This window comes from Passer domesticus, chromosome 1, assembly GCF_036417665.1.
Source record: "Passer domesticus isolate bPasDom1 chromosome 1, bPasDom1.hap1, whole genome shotgun sequence".
NCBI lineage: Eukaryota > Metazoa > Chordata > Aves > Passeriformes > Passeridae > Passer > Passer domesticus.
Window position 1 is genome coordinate 93,513,815 of NC_087474.1, and position 25,185 is coordinate 93,538,999.

The window sequence follows — 25,185 nt, forward strand, 5'->3', positions numbered from 1 at the left end:
GAGAAATCAAAAGTCTTGCTGATAACAGATTTCTAACAGTGTTTTCACAGCCATGTTATCACTTCCTTCTCTTTAATTTAGAGGCAGTAAAGCTCACTTCATCTCTTTCTATCCTGAGAACCTTAATAGCTACCAAAATTAGACCCACCAGCTACCTAAACATTTATAGGCAATGTCAAATCTAGCCATGGTAGAGAAAAATATGAGGCAAAACAGTGTGATATAGTGCAATATTTTATTACACAGTGTACATATTATAGAGGGTAACTCAATATAGTGCAATACTGCTTAAAGCTGCTCAGGATCTTCTGTTAACCCACCCATATTCAGGCATGGTAGTTTAAAATGCAAACACATTGAGAGTGGCCAAGGTCAGAGACAAAATGCAGTACTAGAAATCCCTCCGCTATCACCCTGAAGGGCATTTCTAATGTTAATCCAGAAATCTAATCAGGCAGCCTGACTAAAAAAAAAAAATCCCACTTGAAAAACCAGTTAAGGTCATTAAATTGAATAGATTCCAGCTACCATGTGGAACAACACTAATCATATGGAATGTTATTCACTGCTCACTTTAGCATTACCAAGCAAAATATTTGCATGCAATGTAAACAGAAAAAGAAAATAGTGCAATATTAAGTCCTTGGAAATGGAAAACAGAAGAACAATTGGTAATGATGGCCAATATGACCAGCGTTTCCTGTACAGATGTACATGCAGGTGGCTCACAGACACGAGTAGATGAGCTTAGAGCACATTTTTGGGAGGCCTTTCAAAGATGGTTGAAAGACTGCTTTCCATGATAATGAGAGGATGGAAAAGAATTTCTAGAGGCATCTGTTTTGCAAGGATCTTATGTAATATTCATTCCAATGCTATGGATCTCTTTCTGTCACCCCCAGTGGAAACAAAAAGGGACTTGGAGAAAAACAGAATCTTAAAATAGTAAAGGAGGTAGTTCTACAGAAATATTTTATTACTACTTATTTGGCATTGTTTCAAGAAAGGTCACAAAGCCCTTGAAAATATGCCTAATTTTCTGTGAACCTTTCAATAATGCCAGGGCAAAAATAAGAAAAACCATGACCATTCAGATTCTTACAGAGACTTTAGAAAATTATCTCCTCATTTCAGTGCATGCTTGCCTCCTGGACTTTTATAAAACAAAGCAAAAACTAAAAAAAAAAAAAAGACAAGAAGGAAAGGAAAAAGCAACAAACTTATAATCAGCAGAGGTATATGGAATATATTTTATCTTCTCTGTAGTATTCATAAAATTTCACCTAATCAGTCAATTACTCATTAGTCCTTTTCAAAATCCCTTCTAATTTATTTCATATTATTGAATGCTGAAGTACAAAGGCCTGTTGAAGTACAAAGGCCAATTGTACTTTCTTCTACTGGATGGCGCAATTTAACACCATTACTTTTCTTAGTATAAAGGGATTATTTTTCTTTCATTCTAATTTTATGGAGTTTTTTGCTCATGTTTTAAAACTTGATGACATTTGAAATGCCACATCATTCAACTTAAGTCTGAAAGTAAAGTAGCAAGGCTGACTTTGGGAATTCCATTCAAATCCAACAATTGAACTCTCGAAGCCTGTGTGAGCTCTGCTACTCGACACACAAATGAGGAGAGCTTCTGCAGATGTCTGCTTCACACAACCTCATGTAGTAAAGGTGTGGCTTTCCCCTCCTCTTTCCCCAGCCAAGATGAACTTACGTTATTTGCCCAGGAACATTTCTCTCTCTGTGACTGGCACCCCTTGCTTCTTACCCCTGGTAACATCCTTCCAAGGAGCCCCAGAAAAACCTGTCTGTCCACATAGTGTGTCTGTCTGCCGCATCTCAACTTTGAATATGGTTAGCCATAAATTCCACCACCTAATAGAACAATTTATAATAATTAGGGCATGCTTTTAGAGAAAAGTGAAGCAGCTTCAGGGAGGTTGGAAAGAGAGGAGCATCAAGTAGGCACATAGGTCATTTAGCTTGACAGACTTAAAAATTTTCTTCCTTCTGCCAAGATAGCTGTTAAATAAAATAAAGTTAATTCCTGAAAGTATATGTCAGCAAAATTTTCCAGGGCTTTTACATTCTCTTTAATAAAAACATTTCTTAGAAGCATGTCATTATTCCCTACCCTCTAAATGAGTTATTTACTGACTTTTACTGACTATGAGCAATGCTAGTAGAATATTTATTTTGTTAGCTAGCACTACCTTTTCCCATATTTCTACCGTATATCACCTTACAGGAAATGAAATAAGTAATAAAAATATATAGAGAATTCTTTTTGAGAAGTCATATCATATTCAGATGACTGTACTCAGGAGAAATGGCTTTGAATTTAGGGGAAAATCCCTGTTCTTTTCAAATCTTTATTTTCTGTCTTATGTATGCTCCCAACATTCTTGTGATTCTGTACTGAATAATACTGATAAATTCTGTACTGAAATTATATTTACCTTTCATAGACAGTATACTGACAAGAAAGAGAGAAGGATCATCATTCACTTGCTGTTTCCATGTTATGATTTCTTTAAGGTGAACTCTCTAACTCCACCACCAGTGCTATTCATTTAATAACAAGATTAATTAATGAGAAGATCAGTCTGTTTTACTTTGGCTAACATTCATAGACCAGTATGGTTCTTCTCATGTTTATGAAAGTTTCATGTTAAAAATATAATTTAATTTAAAGAACTCAGACTTCTACCAATATTCAAAATTTGCTCACCTGTCTCCATTTGAAATTAAAGGGACTTCAGTAGTGCTTGTTCAAAAAAAAGAGATTTTCTTGTAACAGATTTGTAGCTTCTATATGTGACAGCAATAGGTGAAATTATTTTTACCTCTAAAAATATACTACAACTATAATGTGTATGTACTAGTTTGTGTTATTTTTTTTCCAGTGGTTTACACAAAAGCACATTGTTAAATTGATATTATGGTCTGTCAGTCCCAAGCCTAATTCTCAGCTATAAGCAGGGGCAACTCTGAATCCATTTGAACAATATCTAATTACAACCATAGGGTCTCATTCTTTCTTAATCATTTAGAGTTTCGTGTGAGACTATCTCCTGAAAGTCCCAGGTTGATTTCAAGCTCTGATTTGCTTCTATCATCTCTGGTTTTTTGTGGGCTTGCAAGATTACAGCACCTAGATGCTCAGTTGACAACATCACTGTAAGCAAAGCCTCTTCTAATTTGGTTTTATATTTTGGATTTTGCAGACACTCAAAGTTTTGGTAACATTGACTGTATATGCTAGCACTAGCTGAGCCAGTTTTTAAGCCTACCTATGACTGTACATTATGAGGCTGTTGCCATGGGCAAGGTCTGCTGAGTTGCAGACATTTACAACTTTCCACATAACCTACCAGATCCTTTTTTAAAAGAATGAAATAGATGTCTCTTCTGTCACAGTACAAATACAGCCATTTGATTTTTCATGTTACTGAAGATATTATTCATCTTAGGCTATGCATCCCAAATCTTAGAGCAGTTTATATCTTGCAAATTCTGCCACTAGACCTACAACATATCTTCTCTAATCATTCCTTTCTACATCTTATTTTTATCTCTCCTTTACAAAGTGCTCAAAGTTTTGGTGTTTTTCCACTCCCTTGGATTTACATATTTTAACTTGTTTAATTGAACTGGTATATTGCTGGTAAATCGGAACAATTACGATCAAGCACAGCAGGAAGAATATTCATTTTTTCTCTTGTGTTCCTGAACTTCAACAAGACCTACTGCAACAATTAGCTGGTATGCTTCTCTCGCTGCCTTTTAATAATGTGCTAGCATTCCAGGAGCTTCACTCAACAGACCGACTCTTAGAAAAAAAAGTCCACCTCATTTTCACAAAAGCTTTCTACCTTTCTTCTGAAACTGTGAAGACCTCTTCTGTGTTGCTTTATGAAAAAAAGGAAGCACCAGGAACCACAGGTAAAATAGAATAATTATTAATTTTAAGCAACTGCCTACAGATACTACAGTAGAAGGATATCACAACTTCTTTTATTGCCTTGTAATTTCTACAGAAATTGAATGCATGTGGGTTATAAAAGTGAGTGTGGTATTTCCTGAACAGAAGCATAAATGGAAAAAGCAAGAGATTTTTTTAGCTGTTAGGTGAACTGTAAATTTATTATTTTAACTAGTAATAGATCTTGGGATCTGTGGATACATTTAACTTAAAAGAGTTTCTGTTCTATTGCAATAGAGGAAGCAAAATATTAATTTGATTTCTGTACATAGAGATGGCAATCACCCTCCACAGACATGCTGGACGGGTCCATACATGAAAACAAGAACCATTTTCCATAAGATATGGCAACTGCCAGTGTCATTTTGGAGGACGGCTTGGGAGAGAGACCCAGACTATTGGACCTACAATTGCAGAAACCTGGAAGTAAACATAGCTAAAGAAATTAAATCTCACTGCAATTATTGAGTATCTCACAGGAATCTATGTGAAAGATTTTAATTTATGGATAGCAGATGTGAAAACAGGGTTAAATTTCTTGAAAGAGATAATTTGGTTATTTGATATTGGCATGGAAGTTGCCTATTAAATTATACAAATTTGCAAATGGAAACAGACATCAGTTTTCACCCAATCTTTAAAAATTCAGAACTATTTTATAATTTTAATATATCTATTCTACTCATTCTAGCAGAACAATGAAAAATATGAAAGACAGAAAATGAAATTGAATTTTTCTTGGTCAGCTGACATATGGTGAATTTTCTGTTGACATCACATGCAAATCTGTCGCAGTCACCCTTGAATAGTGGTTATAGGAGCCCTAAGGCTGAGCAGATAACGTTTTAAAAAATAGAATATATGAATGGATATAAAATAATTTATCCTACTATTTGAGCAGTAAGCCAGTACCCAATATGCCCATTACAGTCACAGTGAATATCTAATGTATAACAATCTCTATTCAAAACATCGGCTGAAGAACAATTTAATAGATTGCTTTTTCCCTTCCTCAAGTTCTTCATGATCTCAAGCATTTAAAGACATTTAAACACTTCAGACAAAGAAGAAGTTTAGATACAGAAGCACAAAGTGTTTTCATAACTTTTTTTCTAAAAGCTTTGCATGAAATTTATATATTTGCTTAAAACTGCTCTTCTGCTAATCAGTTGCATCCATAGACAACATTTCCTCTTTCTTTGTTGTAAATGATTTGACTATGAATTACAGCTCTGACACATTCTATTCAATGTGACAACATTCTTAATTCTAGAGACAAGAAGCTCTGGCAGTCTTCTGATGATCTATTCATATGAGGTTCTTTTACATAGTTTTGCATTTTTACTGTGAAGAGGAAAAACTCTTTGAATTGGAGTATCAACTCTCAAAGAATCTCCCCCTCAAGAGTTAGGTTACCCAAACTCTGATTCTTATTCTGGTAATTGTCTTCTCTTGGAAGAATTTCTACTCTTTTATAGAAAACACCCCCAGTCTGAATGGATATATTGGTGTGAAGGAAGAACCATCATACCCAGACTCCACTAAAGGCATTCACGGTCATCATCAGCATTATGTTATGGTAAGTAGATAAATGGATATCTGTTTCTTAAGTCTTGCACTTCCCTTGTGACCATGAGTATATTCAACGGGTGCACTAAATTCTGTAGAACAGAAGGAAAAATTTATATTGTGCTTGACAATTTTGCCTGTTTTTCTAGAGAGAAAACTCCATGTTGATGTTCCATTAACAGCTGTGGTATAAGATAGATTTTTTTTTAACTAAAATATATTAATTTTTTCAGGTGTTTATTACCACTCTTACAGACTTACACTCTGTGAATTCTGTGACTTCCTTTTTAGAATACCAACATAATTTTCTGGTAACAGCTGCCTGAATATGAACCACAAACACTAACCAAATGAAAAAGGCTGTGTAATGTTTAAGAGAACCAGCTTTTAGATGATGATTAGTGAACTGTTTCTGCACAGATATGAGATAAATCACAGAGCAACTGCAATGTCTCAGCACCCCTCATGATGGTGTGTTTTCCTATTCAGAAATTCTGTGAAAACCAATAGTCATTACACATATGACAGGTGGAAAGAGCCCACAAATTTATAGTAGTTGTACAATTCCAGAAGCTGGTGTTCAAACTGGTAAAAGTAACAACTACATCATGTATTATGTCAAACTAAATTTTAATTGATATACTTCATTTTTCTTGAGAGTTCAACACACACAGGGTAGAAAGATCTAAAATGTTGTCTAATGCTTCTCTGACTCTCTAATTTTTGCCCCTATCTAATGGTTCCATAGTCTAATTAATATATATGATCTATCAGTAAAAACTAGTTTTCAAGTTTTCAAGATGATTGTTTAAATAAGGTATACATTGTATATTTCATATATATGGCAAAATCACATCAGCTTTAAGGGCTGTGAAGGGAAGATGTGATGATGTGCATTTAACCCACAAAAAAAAAAAAAATCAGCTTTGTGTACTGCACAGCACAGGAAAATCCCTGTCATTTCTCTGTAGGTGGCACATCCTTATCATGTCAATTAGCACAGGGGGGTTCGTGTGAAGGTGACAAACTGAGATGAGATATGTGAGATGATGTATCTTTGAATGTATAGGAAGCAAACAACACAGATGAGTCCACATGTGAATCATGAAAGTGAACTCACAGCCATCAGTCAACAAGCAAGTATAGCCTGTAATGACAATATACTCATAGCGATACTGAGAAGGAGCACAGCTCTCACAACTCTTTCTTCAAAGTCAGCAGATCAAGTTGTGAATAAAAAAAGAATACAATACAATCGTGGGCAGCTAATAAGTTATGGGGGGGAGGGGGAAGAATTAAAGGTTTTGACTCAGAAATTAAGATTTTAGAGTATTATGTAATTTTATTGAAATATGCTATCACATCCAAGCAAGGATCCTGGAAAAAAAAATTTAAAAAGGACTCCTACGTGTTTTCAGCACCATCATTCAAAGCAATCTTCACTGAAAGTGGATCAGAAAAGCAGGATACTGTCTAGATCAGCAATCACAATTACTAGAGTGCCAAGGAATGGAAGGTCATTGGGCAAGTTCCCCAATGTGCAGCATATGCTGTGGTCATGAAAGCTGAAGCCTCATGACCTGCTATGAACACAAGCTGTTCCCAACTAGCAAGCGATAATTTTCTGTATCATTTACAATAAATACTAAAACCCACCAACACAGTGTGAAACTATGCCCACCTGCTTTCTAGGACATATTTGCATATTTGCTAGTTGAACAGGCATCAGCAAAGAATCACTCTGTAACAGATTTTATTGAGAAATTCTGGAAGCATTTAACCTTAAGAATTAAATTCGGACTTAAAGTTCAAGAAACATGGGTTTTTGGAATGCTTGTCAGCCTTTTCTATAAAAAATTTATTTCACATACAAATCATGGGAGTTTTGTCATTGTCTCTAAAAGAAGTAAAATCACACCCTACTTTCACAACCTTTCACAACTTTCACAAATATTAGACCATAGGAAATTCAAAACTGCTTTTCTCCCCATACATAAAATCTTCAATAATATATAAAACACTATTTTCCTGTATACTACAGCTTTTTGACTTGAACACCTGTGTTTCAGAAAAACTAATTCTACCAGTTTGTATTGAGGTATATGCGTCCTTCTAGCTGGTTCCTGACAGTACTAGATCTTAAGAAAGTATCTCTCAAGTGATTCAGACTGGAAAACCATTGTATGTCAAATAGTTAGTGATTTATATAATTGTTTGGATGACCAAAAAGAGGATTTGCATCCACAGACAAGATCTGCACAGCATGTATTGCAAAAAACATATTTGGGGTCAATCAAATGCTGCATGAAAGCAGGAGTCCCAGACCCTGGAGGAATACAGGATTTACATGCTGTCTGCATTCCTCTTTTTACTTTATCTTATTAAAACGGCTGGTTTTTTGAGCCATTTGCTGTCAGATCTGTCTCTACCAAGATCCAGAAAGAACCCTGCACCATCTCCTTCATTCATAAACACCCTTTGCCTTGGTACAAAATTAATTCTCAGGGTTTCTCTTGACTCACCTGACTTTTATATTTTTCTGTTCTTCAAACAAAAATGGATTTGCAGTGCTATGAAGCTGATTAATCTTTTGCCCCAAGAAAATAGTCAAAATTGCTATAGTTGCTGAGCTTTAGTTCTGAGTAATTTACTCCCAGAGACAACAGTTTGAAGTTTTTTTCAACTTTTGGTGAAAATATGGTTTATTACTACACTGTTGCTGAGGGGCTACTATATATTCCAGCCTAACATGACCTAACCTACCTAACCTTACTCACCAAGAATCTTCAAAGACAAACTAGTTGAGAAAATACTCAGTTAACTGGAGAAAGTCTTGACAGCATAGAAGTTAACACTCTTTTGATAGTCAGTGGTTAGATGACAAAAAGATCAGGCAGTATAACAGAACACAGATTTCAAAACAAGCTACTAACTGTTTTTTTTTTCTTCCTCAAAGACTCACTTTCAGCAGAGGGAAGATAGCTTAAGTGTCCAGATTCTGAAATATCATTGCAAAATGCACAGCTGACAAAGTTCAGGAAGGCTGGAGAATGAAGACTGCTAAGCAAAATATATCAGCAGACTCCTTCAGATTAACCTAGCACTCCATTAAAAGGGTTCCTTGGTTAGTAAAAAGACATTTCAAAAGAATTATTATTTGGGGAGCTTCACAATCAATCATGCTGATAGATGGTTTCATTTGTCTGAGAGAGGACTGTTTCAGTACTGTGACAGGGCAAAAAGGAACAACAGCAAATTCGGCTGTGAGCCACTTGGCACAGTGTTTCAGCATATGCTGCTCTGCATCACAGTTTTGGAAGGACAGAAAGCTCTTAGAAAAGTAAGTGGACAGAATCAATCTCATATGAGGCAGCCAAAGACATAAATGCCATTTTCATTTGAAAATTTCTTCTGTAAAAGAAAACTGATTCTCTCCATTAGGCAGTAGTCTTTGCTAATAAAGTAACTCATTTTGTTCAAGCGTTCATGGAGTAATATTGAAGTGGCAGATTTCCTTACTGAGAATGTCCTGAGCAAGTAAGCACTGAAGTAACTACAGTTACAGACTAGGCCACAAACTCTTGCGCACAGAAGGATTCAGAATTAAGCTACATCGCAACTACACAGTTTTCACTCAATGCAAATGATGATGGTCTTTAGAGAGCAGATATTCTTCATCTGACAATCTGCTCCATGGCCCCTGTAATGCTAGAGACACTGGTCTTTAATGAAGCCAGTGCCACTATAGGATTCATCTGGAGTGATGAAGGTCAGCTACATCACTCTCAACATGCCTCCTACCAGCACAGGACCCGAAGGGGAAAAACTAATGGCTCATCAGTGGCACAGATGTGCCTGCAGGAAAATGTCCCTCTGGTTATTTATGGTTCGATAAAGTCATTTACAGAGTCTCAGTGGAGCCAAAGGGCCATAACCAGTCTTGAGAATCTATTTTCTTCTTTAATCTCCACAGGAATTTCCATATACTGTAACTACATTGCATTCATAGAATGTCCCCCTCAAAGAAAAATCTGTTTCATCCAAACCCATTATTTGAAAGAGGTTTCTGGAGGGGGTTTTCTACAGAATATTTCCCACTAAAACATCAGGGTGACATGAAAAATTGGCATGTGTTCAGTGTAATCTACCCATTTAGCTGGGGCAAAAGAAAGCAGGAACTATAAAGGAGAATGAGATAAAGAGACAGTACCCAATGCCTTCAAGAGTAATCAGAAATATCTGGTGAAGATACAATTTAATAATAATGTTACTCAAGCAAAATATTTTAATGTATACAAAGGTATTTTTGAAACAATTTTCAATCAGAAGAAAGAGGGTTCTTTATTTTCTCTTTTGAAGAGATTGAGGACAAAAGAACATTATCTCAGCACTTCCCATGTGACAAAATTCCTTTTGCAGATAGTTTCTGCAAAAGACAAGGATTTGCCTTTGGATCCTTGGCAAGGATTACTCTTTGATGACTATAAGCAGAAGTTAATCAGAAAAGACTAGGTGAACCTTGAGATGGATAAAGCTGAGGTATTCAGAAGATGCAAAGCAAAGACGGAAAGAGAACATAGAGAAGTCAGCATACAAATGAAGAGCAGGGCTGGGAAGTAACTGAAAAAAGATGGTTAAAGCTTAAGTAAACTCTTCCTGCTAGTGGTCTCGAGTATTTTTTCTGTCCTAACCCTCCAAACATAATTTATTAAGTATTCTCATTACAGCTACATACTAGTCTAGTCCTAGTACATGATTTAATAATATTCTTTAAAAAATTAATTGCTTAAATTTCATAAGACTTTTTCCCCCCTACTTGAACAGTGGAAAATGATCATTCCCTAAATAGCTTCATATATTTAGGAAACTTTTTACACACAGGTGTACCATCATTGAATTAATCTATTTATCTTCATATTATTTGTCATACACAAAACAGAGTATCACTTTTAAATTGCAAAATATAAAATGTCTGTCTCAAAAGCGTTTTACACAAATTTAATCACCCCTGTCATAAAGTGAATCATCATTTCCTTCAGCCACCACATCATAAGGTTTATACTAAGAAATAAAAAATTTTCCTGATTTCAGTATGGATTCTGCATTAACCATCTCTAAAATGTTAAGATAGATCCTGACACTTGTGCCATATTATATAAAGAAAGGATTTTGATATTATTTATAAAGTTCTGTAATTTAAAACACTCTCCAAATCCTGTGTTGGGTAGTTTTAGCTAACTGTGTTTAACAGAAAAATGTGAACTCATAAATAAAAACATTTTGGTTTTTTACTATATGGTTAATCCACTTAGTGAGACAGTACTAAGTTGATCTATAGTCACAATGCTCCCCAAAATAAAACAACAACAAAATACAGCAAATAAAACCAAGCAAACAAACAAAAAGAAACAAAAATCTTCATAAGCAGGATATATGTGTGCATAATACAGAGGAACCAATAGTTAGTATTTTATATGTAGCACATATGTTCATGATAAACACTTTCATTCTCTACATAATTTCAATAAATCCTGAAGACTATTGTGATTTTCTGAAACAGTGATTAGATTACTCTATTGCAAAAATCAAAAGTAATTTAAAAATATTTTTGAACATTTGTATGCAGATCTGAAATTTATGTTTGCATTTTAACTTATTAATTATTTACTTATGCATTCAAAAATAAAATAAAATATGGAAACTTTAAAATTGTTAATGATGACAAGAAAATTTAAAGAAAGTCAAATCTGGATCTCCTCCATCAATGAAAACGGTAATGAAACTTCTACATGATTAAAGCACTACCTTTAAATGATGATGCTTTTCAGAAAAATGCATATTCATATTAATTAATAAATTCTTCATTTAATATCTGATATAGATTTTTTTAACCAAATTTCCTACTGGAAAATATTATGGTAAATGATAGAATTTAGAAAGCTATGAAATGGGCAGAAGAAGCGTGTTGAGCATGATAGAGAATAGGAGAGGTTTTTTGTCACCATTTCTTGTACCACTTATATGATATCATATGGTCTGCTATTTCAATAAAATGAAGGTTCACTGGCCCAATTCTAAATACAGATTTGAAAAACATAATGCAAAGTATAAAATACTAGTAAATATATTCATTTAAGGGTACTTTTTAGAAGTTTACACAACATTACAATTGTTCAGCACATGATATTTGACATAATGACAGGATAGATTCCTCAAATGCATAAATCACAAATGCACTTGCTCAAGGTAGGATACATATTTATACAGGAAAGTGAAGAGTCAAAATAAAGACTGTGCCTGTTCACCTTAACTTATTTTAGCTCTACCCCAAAATACATTAACAAGTCAAACAATCCAACTGCTGATGAGCAGCTGTGAGTTTCACAAACTGTCTCTGGACTTACTAAACTGGGCATAAAATATTGTGTACACTGCTTCTAAACAAAAACGTAGGGGAGTCCAATTTTAATTAACAACATAGCTTTCCTGTAAGCACACTAAAGCAAATTCTAGCCACAGAATAACCTTCAATGAAATCAATAAGCATTAAGAATTTATATAGCTTCCAGGACTGGGGTACTAACAGTCTCAATTTGGCAAGGCCAGGGTGCTTTGCTGAATAAGGAATTCAAGATATACATAAAGTTTAGCTGTAATATATTTTACCAAGTATGGCCCATAATGATGAATTAAGTGAAAATCAAGAATGTTTCAATCTTTCAAAACTACTTTTAGCTTAAAATTAATTAAACTTCTTTCACAACATTTTTAATGGCACAGATTTTAAATTTTATTTCTTCCCTTGCAATCTGTTCAGCCAATCAATAGACTGGGATTTTAATATTTGGTTCATGTCTTGTAAATTGATCTATGAAAAATCAAAAGTGTTAAAGAGATCAGTTGTAGCCTAAACAAAAATCAAATATTAGCTCCTGAAGAGCATTAGCTGGGGCTTTCTACGATATGAATTAAAACCTGCAGTACTGAATTCCTTGTAAGAAATATGTGGATAAAATTATTGCACTTTTATAGTTTCCCTGAACAGTTTTCATTAAATCTACTGCCTAGTCCACAAAGTCCTTCATCCTTATTTAAAATGAATATGGATTTTGACACATGTTCACAGATGGTTACCTAGGAAATTTCAGCATGCTTTGGACATAACTGAAAAAAGTTATTCTTAGAAGCATTTGCAATTCTAGGTGGATGCTACTTGAGAAATACACATGCAAAAAGGTGAAAAGACTAGCTTTTCTCACCATGGATGTGTCAGTGTCTCCATTACCCAGATCAAATTTAGCTATACTTTGCATAAAGAGGAAGGGTGATTTACCTTGGGTCAAAGAGTCAGTGCTCAGTAAAAGGATAAAATTTTCAGTGACCTTATCTCTTGCTGGCACTTGTCATTGTGGGGATCAATTTAACTTTACAGCATTCAAAGCATCTTTAATTCCCTTTTGCTGCCGCAGCACAACTCTACACAATTCTTTCATTGAGTGCTCTTAGGTCCCCAGTGGGCACTTAAAACTCCCAGGATAATTGTGTAATAGAATACAGTCTGAATGGCTGCAACCTACTGACTTTCTGGCACTCCACAACAAAAACAAATCAAAACAAATCCCCAGCATCCAAAAACCTCCTTCACTCTTCTACCCTGTAAAGCATGATCATAGGAGACTTCATGGGGTTTTTTTAAGAGGAAAAAAATGGAAAAGTGTGAGTAGTGTAAATATCTATGGAATGCTAACAAAAATCAGAAAAAAAAAAGAGTTTGCCACCAGTATTCAGTACAAAATTGAATTCATTGCATACAGAGTAAAGACTGATTTAAAGTCACTCATAAAAGCAACATTAAGGAGAAATCTAGGTGTTCAGACAAGAAGTTCTGATGTAAGATAAAATGGTATACAAGGTTATACCATCCAAAGTTTCAATTTTTAATATATGGGATTTTTTATCTCATCTGGAAAATCTGGCAAACAGAATTAGCTATGCAAGCCATCTACTCAACATCTCCTCAAAGTCAAACAGAATAACTAGTTACAGCAGTTCTTCATCATATACTCTTTTAAAAAGTTACTTCTTATTTATTATTTTTATTGCATACAGGTGTTTGCTGGTATACAACAGCAAATTGAATATGTTTTATAAAAATAATTATAGCCCTTAAATATTTTTGAGTAATTAATAACAATTTCATCCACCTTGTTTGCAACCTAAAACGTCGGATTTCCAGGAGAAGCTGAAGGAGAGATGATGAACCCTTTAGCTCTAAAAAAAAAAAACCCTACAAAAAAGTCCTTATTTTGTCATTGAAATTATTTAGGTCAGGGGGCTTAACACTAATAAATTGTTCAGTAAAATGTGCACAATTAAATGGCATTTAGAATATTTTAAATATGTATTTTCAAACTTTCTTTTAAGAAGGTGTAGTCGCAGAAAAACAGGGCTAGCAAGCTAAGTCACTTTAATGCTTTAAAATTATTATCTTCAAAGGGAGGCAGAAGCCCTAAATAAGGCAATATGATGTTTTATCTGATTTGATTCCAAAACTCAAGGTCTGTATGTTCTCATGCTGCACCCAGAAATTTTGCAAACATGAATTTATTTCCCACATTCAGTGAGGCTGCTCAAGCATTTAACTACATATTTACATGTTTTTTGAGGAAAACATATAAATCATCCATCCACTGTTAGGTGACAGGAAAATTAAAGGAAATATTACTGGTTTAGTATCTATATGTGTGTGTGTATGTATATAAATTTGTTTACTTTTTCCACCTCAACCCCCAGTTCAGAGACTTAAACCAATTCAAGGACCGAGGTGGGTATGAAAGGTGTGTTACAGAGACAGCTAGACCCTGAATCAGCAGGTTACACATCACTGTACTGCAATCTAGATGAGCTTTCAAGATTAAGACATTTCTCTAACTAACAAGAATAACTCATGTACTGATTGTGGTGTTTTAAAGTACACAGTCTTGTCTTTAAGTATCTAATTACTGCACATGTTTTGAGATAAACCTGAAAGTATAAATCATGGGCTATTTCCATCTAAAAGTCCAGCTCTTCTATTTGGGGCTGAGAACAATCTCTCCTTACAGCAATTATTCTGGCTAAACCCTCTTGTTAAAGAGACAGATGACCCAGACCCCTTAAAGTGTTCTTAATCTTATGGGTGGAATTACAAGGAAAATAGTGAATTTTCAATACTGATTATAGAGAGTGTGTCTTTCAATAAGGGAAAATGTATAAAATCAATCCTTGTTGTCTGTCTTTTATAGTGTATCAAATATTACACAGAAGACTTTTTTTACATGCAACATATATCAAAAACAGCAGCTTAATAAATTCGAGAGGCACCTTGATCAGAAGGCAAGTAAGGAATATGAATGCCACTGCTAAGAAAACAAGACCTGCTTGGTACTAAATATATCTCATCCCAATAAAAGAAATCCAGGAAAACTTCAGAAAGACAAACAAACAAAAACAACCCACAGACTTAAAAAATATGTATAAGATTTCTGTCTTTTCAGAGTATAAAAAGAGCAGCCTCTGAATGCATTACTGGAATTCAGAAATGGCATTCTCCCCCTGCAGGTGCATTACATAGAGGTCAGTATAACCCCATAGCCCACTAAATACAGTATTGCTAAGAACAGGCCATATGTTTTGTACTGATGTTGCAAGGCCTCAGAAATTAGCTTTGTCAGGATTACTTTGTACTTTTATTGACCTGCTTGGAACTTTGGTTTAGATTGTTTAGCTATAAAAGACTGATTAAGTGTCTATGACTAGTTTGCTTTATTTTTGTACAACTCTGTATTATATAACTGTAATCCTGTACATACTCTTGCAACAAGTAGAACAAAATATTCATGGCTCTAACATAATAGTGTAAAGCAGAGAAATACAAGCTTGGCATGACAGTGGAGGCTTTAAAAGCAGCTTGAAAACTGTGTGAAATGTAGAGGAACCCAGGCATGGGATGGTAAGATAAGTGACCCAGGGTTGGCTCTAGAGAGCCTTGACTTGTAAACTCAACTGTGGACAATTAAAGGAATGCAGGGTAACAAGGAGAAAAGCAAGAAGTATCCAGTATATGCAACAAGCTTTCTATGTAGTAAATTCAGCTTTAACATGGACCTACAGATCTGCAAAGAAAGAGCAAAGTTTGCATGGTGTGTTAGAAGAACATAGAAATTACCCTAAGCAGCTCCTACCAAGAGGGAGAGGCAGTTACCATTAAAGTCATGTTGCTCTTGTCAATGCACTCAGGATCCTGAAAACTTGCATGTCCAGCTGAAAATGTCAACTGCAAGAAGCCAAGGAGCAGTAGAAAGGTGAATATAAATACAAGGAAAGGCATAGATAAAAAGAAGTCCATATTTAAGCTTAAGTTTAGATCCCTGAAAAATGGTACTGAAAGATTTGTTAGTGTCTCAACACAAGGAAATAACCTTCTAGTTCAGTTAAACTCATGCAGCCTGATGTTCATTTGGAACAGTTTCCCCCACAATCTTCCACACACTATTTTTCCTTCTACATACCCTTCTTTCTGGTTTGCATGTACCAACATTTACATTAAAAAAAAAAAAAAAAAATCCACAGGGCTGTATATATTTGTTCAGGAATTTGAAGAAAAAAGACTTTTATGCTTTGCTGTCTACTTTTAAGATATTTAATCCTAACAGAATTTTATTGGAATAAAATTTTTTATTTCAATATCAAGTAACATGGAATGGAAGAAACACTTGATATAATGCATTTATTTCTATAACAACATACTCTGACGAGACTTCATTATACTTCAGGCTATCAACTGCAGCATCTGTTCACATATCCCTTAAACTGTGAAGTGGGCAATGTATCAGCGCAAAGTGCGTTCTAAAACATCAGAGTGATACTAGGATCATCCCTTCTCAAGTGATAATGATAATTTAGCCAAACATTTGCATATGGCCTTTCAAAAAAAAGGAAAAAAGGGAGCAAAAACCCCACACATTACCAGATATATTGGCTGCTACCTGCAAAAAAAGTAACATGCAAGTAAAAACATTAGAAGAGACTACACAGAATGTGGTTTCTCCATGGAAATATTTCTGCAGGACAAGCAGCCTATAGGCAAAGTAGGCGAAGCTATTCTAGCACCAGGTAAAAAAATTCAAAGCTGAAGGCATCCGTAAAGCTATTCATTTTCACTTTTTTTCACACATATTACAGCTGCTTCAAGCAGATCTCAAAATCTGAAAGACTATGGCCTTTGATTGAAACAAGTGCTATTTCCTTACTAACTGTGCTAATTTAGCGAAGTGGTAAAGCTGAGCTGAATCATCATGCAAATCTGTGAGAAGCTTTAAAATACTAGCTGCAAAATGAAAACATTTTGTATTTATTCATAAAGCCAAGAGACTAAAAATCTGAATCTTCTTTATGTCTGCTGAACTTTGGAATAAACTACAGAGCAAGAATAATAATATTAAAAATTTAAAAATAAACTCCAAAGCTAGTATGGTCACAACCATTTGGAATAGAATTGGCTATCTTTTATGTCACATTATTATAATGTGCAGAGAGCACACATTTCTTGATAGAGCCATCAGTTGTGTTTATGTTCTAGTATAAGACATGCACAGCATACTTCCTTAAAAAGTAGCATGTAAGAGAAACAAGCACACAGTCTGCATCAGAATTCTAGCTGCAGAGGACCCTAAAAATATCTACAATTGCACTTCTACCTTCAGTGTAAGTGGAAGTGCAATTGGACTGTAGGTCCATGTTCAGTTTTCAATCTCCTATAAATCAAAACACCTGAATAATAACATGAAGTTAGCCACTATTCTGAAACCCATTGACCACCTTTTCTTACAAGAGAGTAAATGTGATAGAAGCTACACAACCACATTCAAGTGTTGTCCCAAAACAGACTACTACATGCAACCAGCAAGCTCCAAAGAAGTTCTGCAACTTTCAAAGCATGCAAAACACTGAAAAACACCCTCAGCCTTCCAAATGTCAGAGAGCATCCAGGCATAACTCCAGAGACAAGATATCCTTGTTGAACATACTGCTCTAGAAAACGATTCAGAGGAGGAACTTAACCTGTCTTCTTCCTGAAACTGATCCACATAATTCCTTCTTCACTAACAGTACAAAGACATAAGCCTTCCTTGACTTTTGTTCCTAGAACTATATTTTGTATGAATAGGCTCTGCTTCAGTAGGGAAATATGCCCAGAAGATTCAAGGTAAGCATCTTCCATTGCTGCAAATTGTTGGCCCAAAAGTCTTGACTGACCAGAAGGCACTATGATTACACACCAGCATTTCAAGGTTTGTACTTGCATACTCAGGTGCTGAGCAGGCTGGAAACAATGAGGCTGCATACGTCTGATCGCAATTGGCCCCAAGCTCCTCAGTCTGCCCTTTCCGGTGTGCTATATGTCTCACTGAATACTCAAAATCAAGAATCAAAACAGTACAACAGAGGAGGGAGAAAGTAATTGTACCCAAATTTTTTTTAAAGGTAAGAAAAAATTAAAGTAAGAACAGTAAGGAGTCAGTTACCAATTTTTCTGATCAAAATTATGGCAAACTTATTTTTGTTCCAGGAAATTAAATTAAAATGTGGTGAGAGTTGATGTAAATGAGTTGTCATCTACAGGAGGACTCATTACTTCAGTAAGCCTAAGGACAAGAAGCTTAAGGACATCTATGGCCTATATTTCCTGGTAAGTTTATTATATGCATTAAGGAAAATAAAAAAGTCAAAAGAAAATATCTTAGAAAAGTGTAGTTCTCCAAAACGTATGGAGAACCCTATTCTTTCTAACAAGTGACTTATTTTCTATGTCTGAAATGTCTTCAGTTCATAATTTATTTTAGGGATTAGAAATTTCTAAAAGTTCAAATGAGTCTCAGTTGTCATGTTATGCCAATGTAATGACATTGTTATGTGCAATATATCATCAAACTGACAATTTTGTAGTACAAAGGGGAATGAAAGATAATGGATTACAATGAAGGAACTTGAAAAGGTAGGTTTCAGAGTTTAATGATTTCAGTTTAGGAAGAAACCCTTTCTGAGGGTTGTTCATCTTATTGTATTTTGTCCTTCATTTAGGCTTAAAATGTTAGTAACAATCTAATCACTACCAAATGTTTCCAACAACTGCATTTTTCATAATGGTCTTGCTTCAAAGCATTCTATATTGCTGCCAATACCCTGGCAAAGTCTCTGAAAATTACAGACATTAAAAATTGTCATTCTCTACATATAATGTTTTGGCCATTGTCCATTTTTTAATACTAAATGAACAAAATCCAATAAATGATTTTTCCTCAGGCTCAAGACATTCTTTCTCCTTAGAATTTATATGAAACCAGTATGCATGATAAAGAAAGTAAAATACATTTTTTCAATTGTGGCATGTACCCAAAATCATAACAGAATGCTGGAAATGTATAAATTTTCTAAATATCTTGGGATAATGCCTTTCCTTTTATTTGATTATATACATACACAGGCATATATCTTTAGCACAAGTGGAACTGCTACAAAAAGGAAGAAAGGACACAGACTGATAAATAGCCCACAGTCTTGTACCAACTTCCAGCTGCATTTAGAGCTGAAGCTTGTACCAGACTTTCCCACATATCAAGTGCATATTCTAGCAATTCTGAGTTTGTTGCTGAATTTTTTAATCTGAAAATGCTCAGTCTGAAATGTTCCTAAAGGATAAGTTGATTCCTATTTTTAAACACATCTTCATAATTTTGTATATTGGGAAAAGTACTTGGGGGCAAACTGGATTGTCTCTGAAAGCAGTGAGTGATCCATAGAATAGTGTTACTGGTAGAGCTTCACTCAATTTAAGAAAACTGTGCTCACTCAGTGTAGCTAAGGACACGAGACTGGGAGTACATCCAAAGTTCTTCCCCTTATCATAATTATATTTAATTTGAAGTCATTATTTCTCAGGGATCAGTAATGGGACCAGTGCTGTTTAATATCTTTTTCAGCAATGCTGAGAGTGGGATTGAGTGCAAGTTTGCTGATGACACCAAGGTGTGTGGTCTGGTTGAGATGCTGGAAGGAATGGATGATGTCCAGATGGACCTTGACAGGCAGAAGTTGGCCCATGTGAACTTCATGAAGTTGAACAAGGCAAAGTGCAAGGCGTTGCATCTGGGTTGGAGCAATTCCAAGCTCAAAGAGATAGAGGGGGTGAGAATGGATGGAGAGAAGCCCAGAGAAGATGGACGTGTGGGTGTTGGTTGATGAGAGGCTCAATATGAGCTGGCAATGTGTTTTCAGCCCAGAAAACCAATCATGTCCTGGGGTGCATCAAAAGTAACATGGCTAGCAGGGTGAGGGAGGTATTCTTCTCTCTCTCCTCTTCTCTTCTGAGACCCCACTGGGAATGCTGCATCCAGCTCTGGGTTCCCCAGCAAAAGAAGGATGTGAACCTGCTGAAGCAAGATCAGAGGAGGGTCACGAAAGATGATCAGAAGGCTGGAACCCCTCATTTGGGAGGACAGGCTGAGGGAGTTGGGGTTTTTCAGCCTGGAGAAGAGTGGGCTCCAAGGAGACCTTTTAGCACCTTTCCACTACCTTAGAGGGACATACAAGAATGCTGGAGGGACTTGTTACAAGGACATATACCGATAAGACAAGGGGCAATGTTTTTAAACTCAAAGAGGATAGGTTTACATAGATACTTTACTGTGAGGGTAATGGAACAGATTTCCCAGAAAAGCTGTGAATGCCCCATTCCTGAAAGTGTTCAAGGCCAGGTTGGATGGGGATTGAGACACCTGGTCTAGTGCAAACTCTCCCTGCCCATGGCAGAGTTGTTGGAAGGAGATGATCTTTAAGGTCCCTTCCAAGCCAAAGAGTTCTATGATTCTATGATCAAAGGCATTGGAGGTCCAAAATCTATTGGCTGCAAAAAGCCTGGAAAACTAAACACATCTCTGAAATTCCATTTGTATTGTGTATAGGTGGCAAGATTTTGAGCAACATGAAAGCTACAGGGATGGCTTTCCTGAGTCTTGTCCCAGACTCAGCTGGTTTCAGTCTTCTCCACAATGGACCCACAACAGGACAAACTGGAGATTGTTGGTCATTTGTGCATTTCCTCTGGCAGAGCATTTTTAAAGAGAGAGGAGAAAGGAGAAAGTGTGAGAAATGATCCTGCAAGAAACAAGGTTTCTCAAGGAGGGTGAAGATGTGCTCCAGGTGACGTACCAGACATTCCCTTGTAACTCTTGGTGAAGCAATTTATTTCCCTACAACCCACGTACTTGACCACATTGGAATAAATATTCATCTTGCAGCCCTCAAAGGACTGAGCTCTGGCATGTTGTTATTTCCTTTTAAGATTAAGATATAAAATAATGTATATTTTGTGTATATATTTTCAGATTCCCAGACCTACTATTTATTAGTCATAATGTGTCAGAATGGGAAAAGTTGCTTTCTAATGCAAGATTCATGATGGTTTTTGAGTTAAATTATTATACTTCCTCGGGTTCTGAATGACACAGATATATAGCACAAGTTTAGGAAGATTTACTTGCTATCAAATATCATACTCTAATTCAAAAATTTATATATTAGGAGATTAGAGGATTGGACTCAAGTCAAAAGGAAGAGATAGCACTACTATTATATGTATTTTATGAAGAATTGCCTTTAGATTTTTCACATTCTTTATGTTTATTTAAATAACATAATTTCTGTACATAGATGTACAAATGTGAACAGGTATAGATAGACAAGAGAAATGCTTTCATGCATTAAAAATATTCACATGTGTCTAGCCCTTAACACATGGTGTTGCATGTCGGGTGCTGTCGCGTGCTGTCACATACTGTGCATCTGGATTTCAGATTACAGCAAGCACTTTTGATTATTTGCATGTAAAAAACTATATTTGGCAGTACATTTTAACTTCTTATAGTTAAGTGAGGCTCAGGTGAGAGATTATTCTGAATGCTAAGATGCCATTGAAAATGTTAGTTCTCAACAATAAAGAGATTGACCCTTGACTTGCAGTGCTGCGTCATTCACTCTTGTCACTTCTGAACGAATGGAGCGTACCGGGAGCTCAAGACTAGTCCTAAATCAGACTGTTTCAGCCAACTCAGCCCACCTTTATTCATTCCTGTGATTAAACAACACACTAATTCTATCTGGTCCAATCCAGCAGAACCTATTCAAACTCAGAAGATTGCTTTATTGGCATATAGATGTTTTCTCTCTCCCTTTTAGTCTTCTGAATATATCCACTAAAGAAACTTAACCAATAGCTACCCATTTGATCTTATCAAAAACTGATGTACTTCTTGAAGAAAAAGGATATTAGAATATCCAATATTCTGTTCTAATAGAATATTAGAAACTTTGCCAACTTTCTACTGTCATTTTACCACTACAGTGGAAGTACTGGAAGGCAACAAAACTGTGTAGAAAATGTTAACTCTTTAGCAGTTGGGTACTGCTTATCAATTTAAGTCCATGCCACCACAAAAAAAAAAAAAAAAAAAAAAAAAACCAAAAAAAACCCCACCACATTTGCCAAGAACTCACCTTAGCAGTGATGTGCCGTAAATGGTATGAGCACATATCACTTTATCATAAGCGGAAGAAAAAAAAAGGAACTGGCTTTCATTTTTTCATTTTTCAAAGTTTTAGTTGTCAATAGCACAACACTATTTCCACAGAAAGAAAAATATGGCCACCTGTTTTTTATTGTCACATGAATAAATCATGCCAAAGATTGACACATTCACAGAAGTGTGTGGTTTCTTCTATTCTATTTTATTTTGGCAGTTGTGTATACTTGTTTATTTCCTGAGGAGAAAATTTGGTCAAGACAGAAGGAATTTATTAGGGTAAGACTGAAAGGGACAAAATAACTGAAGAGAAAGAAATAAAAGGCCTATGAAAACACTGAAAGAAAACAAATAGGGAAAATGGAGGGATGATGGTGTAAACACCCTGGAGAAAAAGGTACAGAACTGAAGCAAGAAACAAATCCACACAAAAGAATGAATGCCCAGATTAAAAACTCTGAAAGTCACCTGGAATTGATGGCATCCATTTCCACTACAGCCAGTATACTCTGCTCATATCAGTTGAATTTCTATGTATTGTAGCAATTGTGGGGTTTTTTCCCTTCTCTGATTTAATGGTGCCGGAGTCTTTTTCTCTTCTTTCCACCACGACCAAAAAGACAGAGTAACTGTTGCAGTGTTCTTGGTCTTTCATACAGAGGAAGTAAATTGAGCTTTAAAGCTATGCAACAATACTGGTTCAGTTCCATGCTCAATAACAGTTCCATCACAGTCACAGCCCTGTTTTCCTCTAAACATCCTAGTGATTTCCCAATCCAGTATTAGCAGAGCCAGGTATTGCTTGTCTGATGAAACCAGATGCAACAATATCTAGGGTACTGCAGCTGCTTGTGACAAACTGTTTTTTTGGCTGCAAACTCTCCCTGTCTTGTTAGTGACTTGAAGAAATCTTTTTTTGCATATACATATGATCATGCAAGTGAAAGAGTTCCATTCAACATGTTTTGTTCCTGGAATTTTAAAATGCTCAGAGAGGCCTGGCCCTGAGAGTACCTACAACATTCCTGCTATTACATGTTCCATTATATCTGATCCTGTTTAGCAATAGGCTACCCTGGAGTAGAACTAAACAGTTCTGTACTAAATAAAATATGCATTAATGAAAAGATGTCCTTGAAGTCACAATGAAATTTTGATAAATAAGAATACACAAAAAAAAAAACAAAAACAAAACAAAAAAAAAAACAACCCACAAACAAAACAAACAAGCAAAGTACTTGGTTGTTTAATGAATAAAATAAAATCTATTTAATGAAATTGATAATTTTCCCACTGCAGTATAATGTGAAGTAACTAGGAGATTTTCATTTAATATAATATGCTACAATAACTGTACAGTTCTGATTAAAACCAAACAGGGACCAAATTATGAATGTATTAATAATAATGCTTTCTTCATGAAATCCTATAGCATTTTTTTAGCTCCCTAAGGATGTCCCAGAATACATCAGAACTCTCTAGTTATCCAGTGATGTGTAGAAATGATACATTCTGTGTAATTTTTTCTTAGCAAATTAGCACTTACTAAAAATGACATGAATGAAACAAAGAATTAGAATTTAGGAAAATAGTACTCATCAAATTGGATGCAAAAGGGGAGGATGCCAGAGAGGAAACAATCCTGGGATATATTTTCTGTCATTTCTTCAGCCATTCAACAGATATTTTCTAGATCAATGAAAATGGATAACACCTTTTTACAGATGCATGCTAATTTCCTCTTCTCTCTCAAGTTTGTTAGTGTATTTTTGCAGGAAGACTGATGTTAGTGTACTTTTGCAGCATGACTGATCAACTGCTGTCCATGCACACTATTTGGTTACTGATATTTTCTCAACTGAGAAGGAAAACAAAGTAAGACTGGCTTGGTTTAGCAGTTTTGCACTGACTACTCATTACTGACTAATATCATTAGCAGGGAAAGAAAGGTAAATTCAGGGAATGGGAAATACCACCCAAACACCTGAGCTCCTGAAAACTCTAATTCCTTCCCTTGGTTCCTAAGACAGAAAGAGTGCCAAAAGAGAGCAAAGCAAGGTCAGCAATTAAATAAGCATTCACGTAAGCACTTGAGAGGAAGCACAGTATAAGGGACAGTTGCAGTCTCACCAATTAAAGATACCTTGAGGTCAATACTTACTAAACCATATAAAATGGGCTGAAAGACTAATGACTCAAATCAGCATAAGCAAACTTACATTTTAAAATGCTTGTCTTTACTGCTGTGACAGCTGCTTTATAGACTATTGCATTGTTAAATGGATCAGTATTCCTTTGATGCTGTGGAAAATCTGAAATACACTCATAATCGGAGACTGAGTAAGACATTAAATACAGAACTCATTTAGGCAACTGCTCTCTTTCTTTAAGGACTTTACTGTGAGCTGGTTAACTTCCAGTCCAATAAGGGAATATAATTACGTGTTACTTTTCTGTGTGAGTTATTCCCTGCTATGGGCATAAAAGAGAATGGAGAATGTAGATGCAGCAAATCCATTGCTTTCTCCACAATACAAACAATTAGAAAACAGTCAAATATATAGAGAAAAGGGAATAAGGAGAGTAAATCTCTTAATCAAAGGCAAAACCCATTACAGGACCAGTCATTCTTTCAAAGAAACAAACTCAAAGTTATGATGCAGTCAGGGAAAAAAATAAATTGTTCTCAGTATTCAAAACTGTTCTCAGTATTCATTAGCAACATACAGAAGAAGCAGGCTTAAATTGCTGTCCAGAAGTTATAGGACAGGCACTGCACCCTTGAACAAATAACTAGCTGAAGGTGGGCTAACAATATATGGGAATTAAAAGCCAGTTTTCACAAAACAAGAACTGAAAACCCACTGAGTTTTGCTGTCAAGAATATTTATAAAATTATGATAAAATTCTGGTGAATAGAGAGAGAATAAACCCAATATTACATTATTCAAGGTCATAAAAATAAAGGTTGAACGTGAAGAGCTCTAGAAGAACTTTTCA

The 25,185-nt window shown here is 35.4% G+C and overlaps 1 long non-coding RNA gene across 1 annotated transcript; it reads left to right on the forward strand.

Moving 5' to 3' along the window:
• The first annotated feature begins 5,583 nt into the window (after positions 1-5,583).
• On the forward strand, positions 5,584-21,618 carry LOC135306067 (uncharacterized). The gene is made up of 2 exons (XR_010366940.1): positions 5,584-18,296; positions 20,569-21,618. It is a non-coding gene; the product is annotated as an uncharacterized LOC135306067 (long non-coding RNA).
• The last annotated feature ends 3,567 nt before the right edge of the window (positions 21,619-25,185 follow it).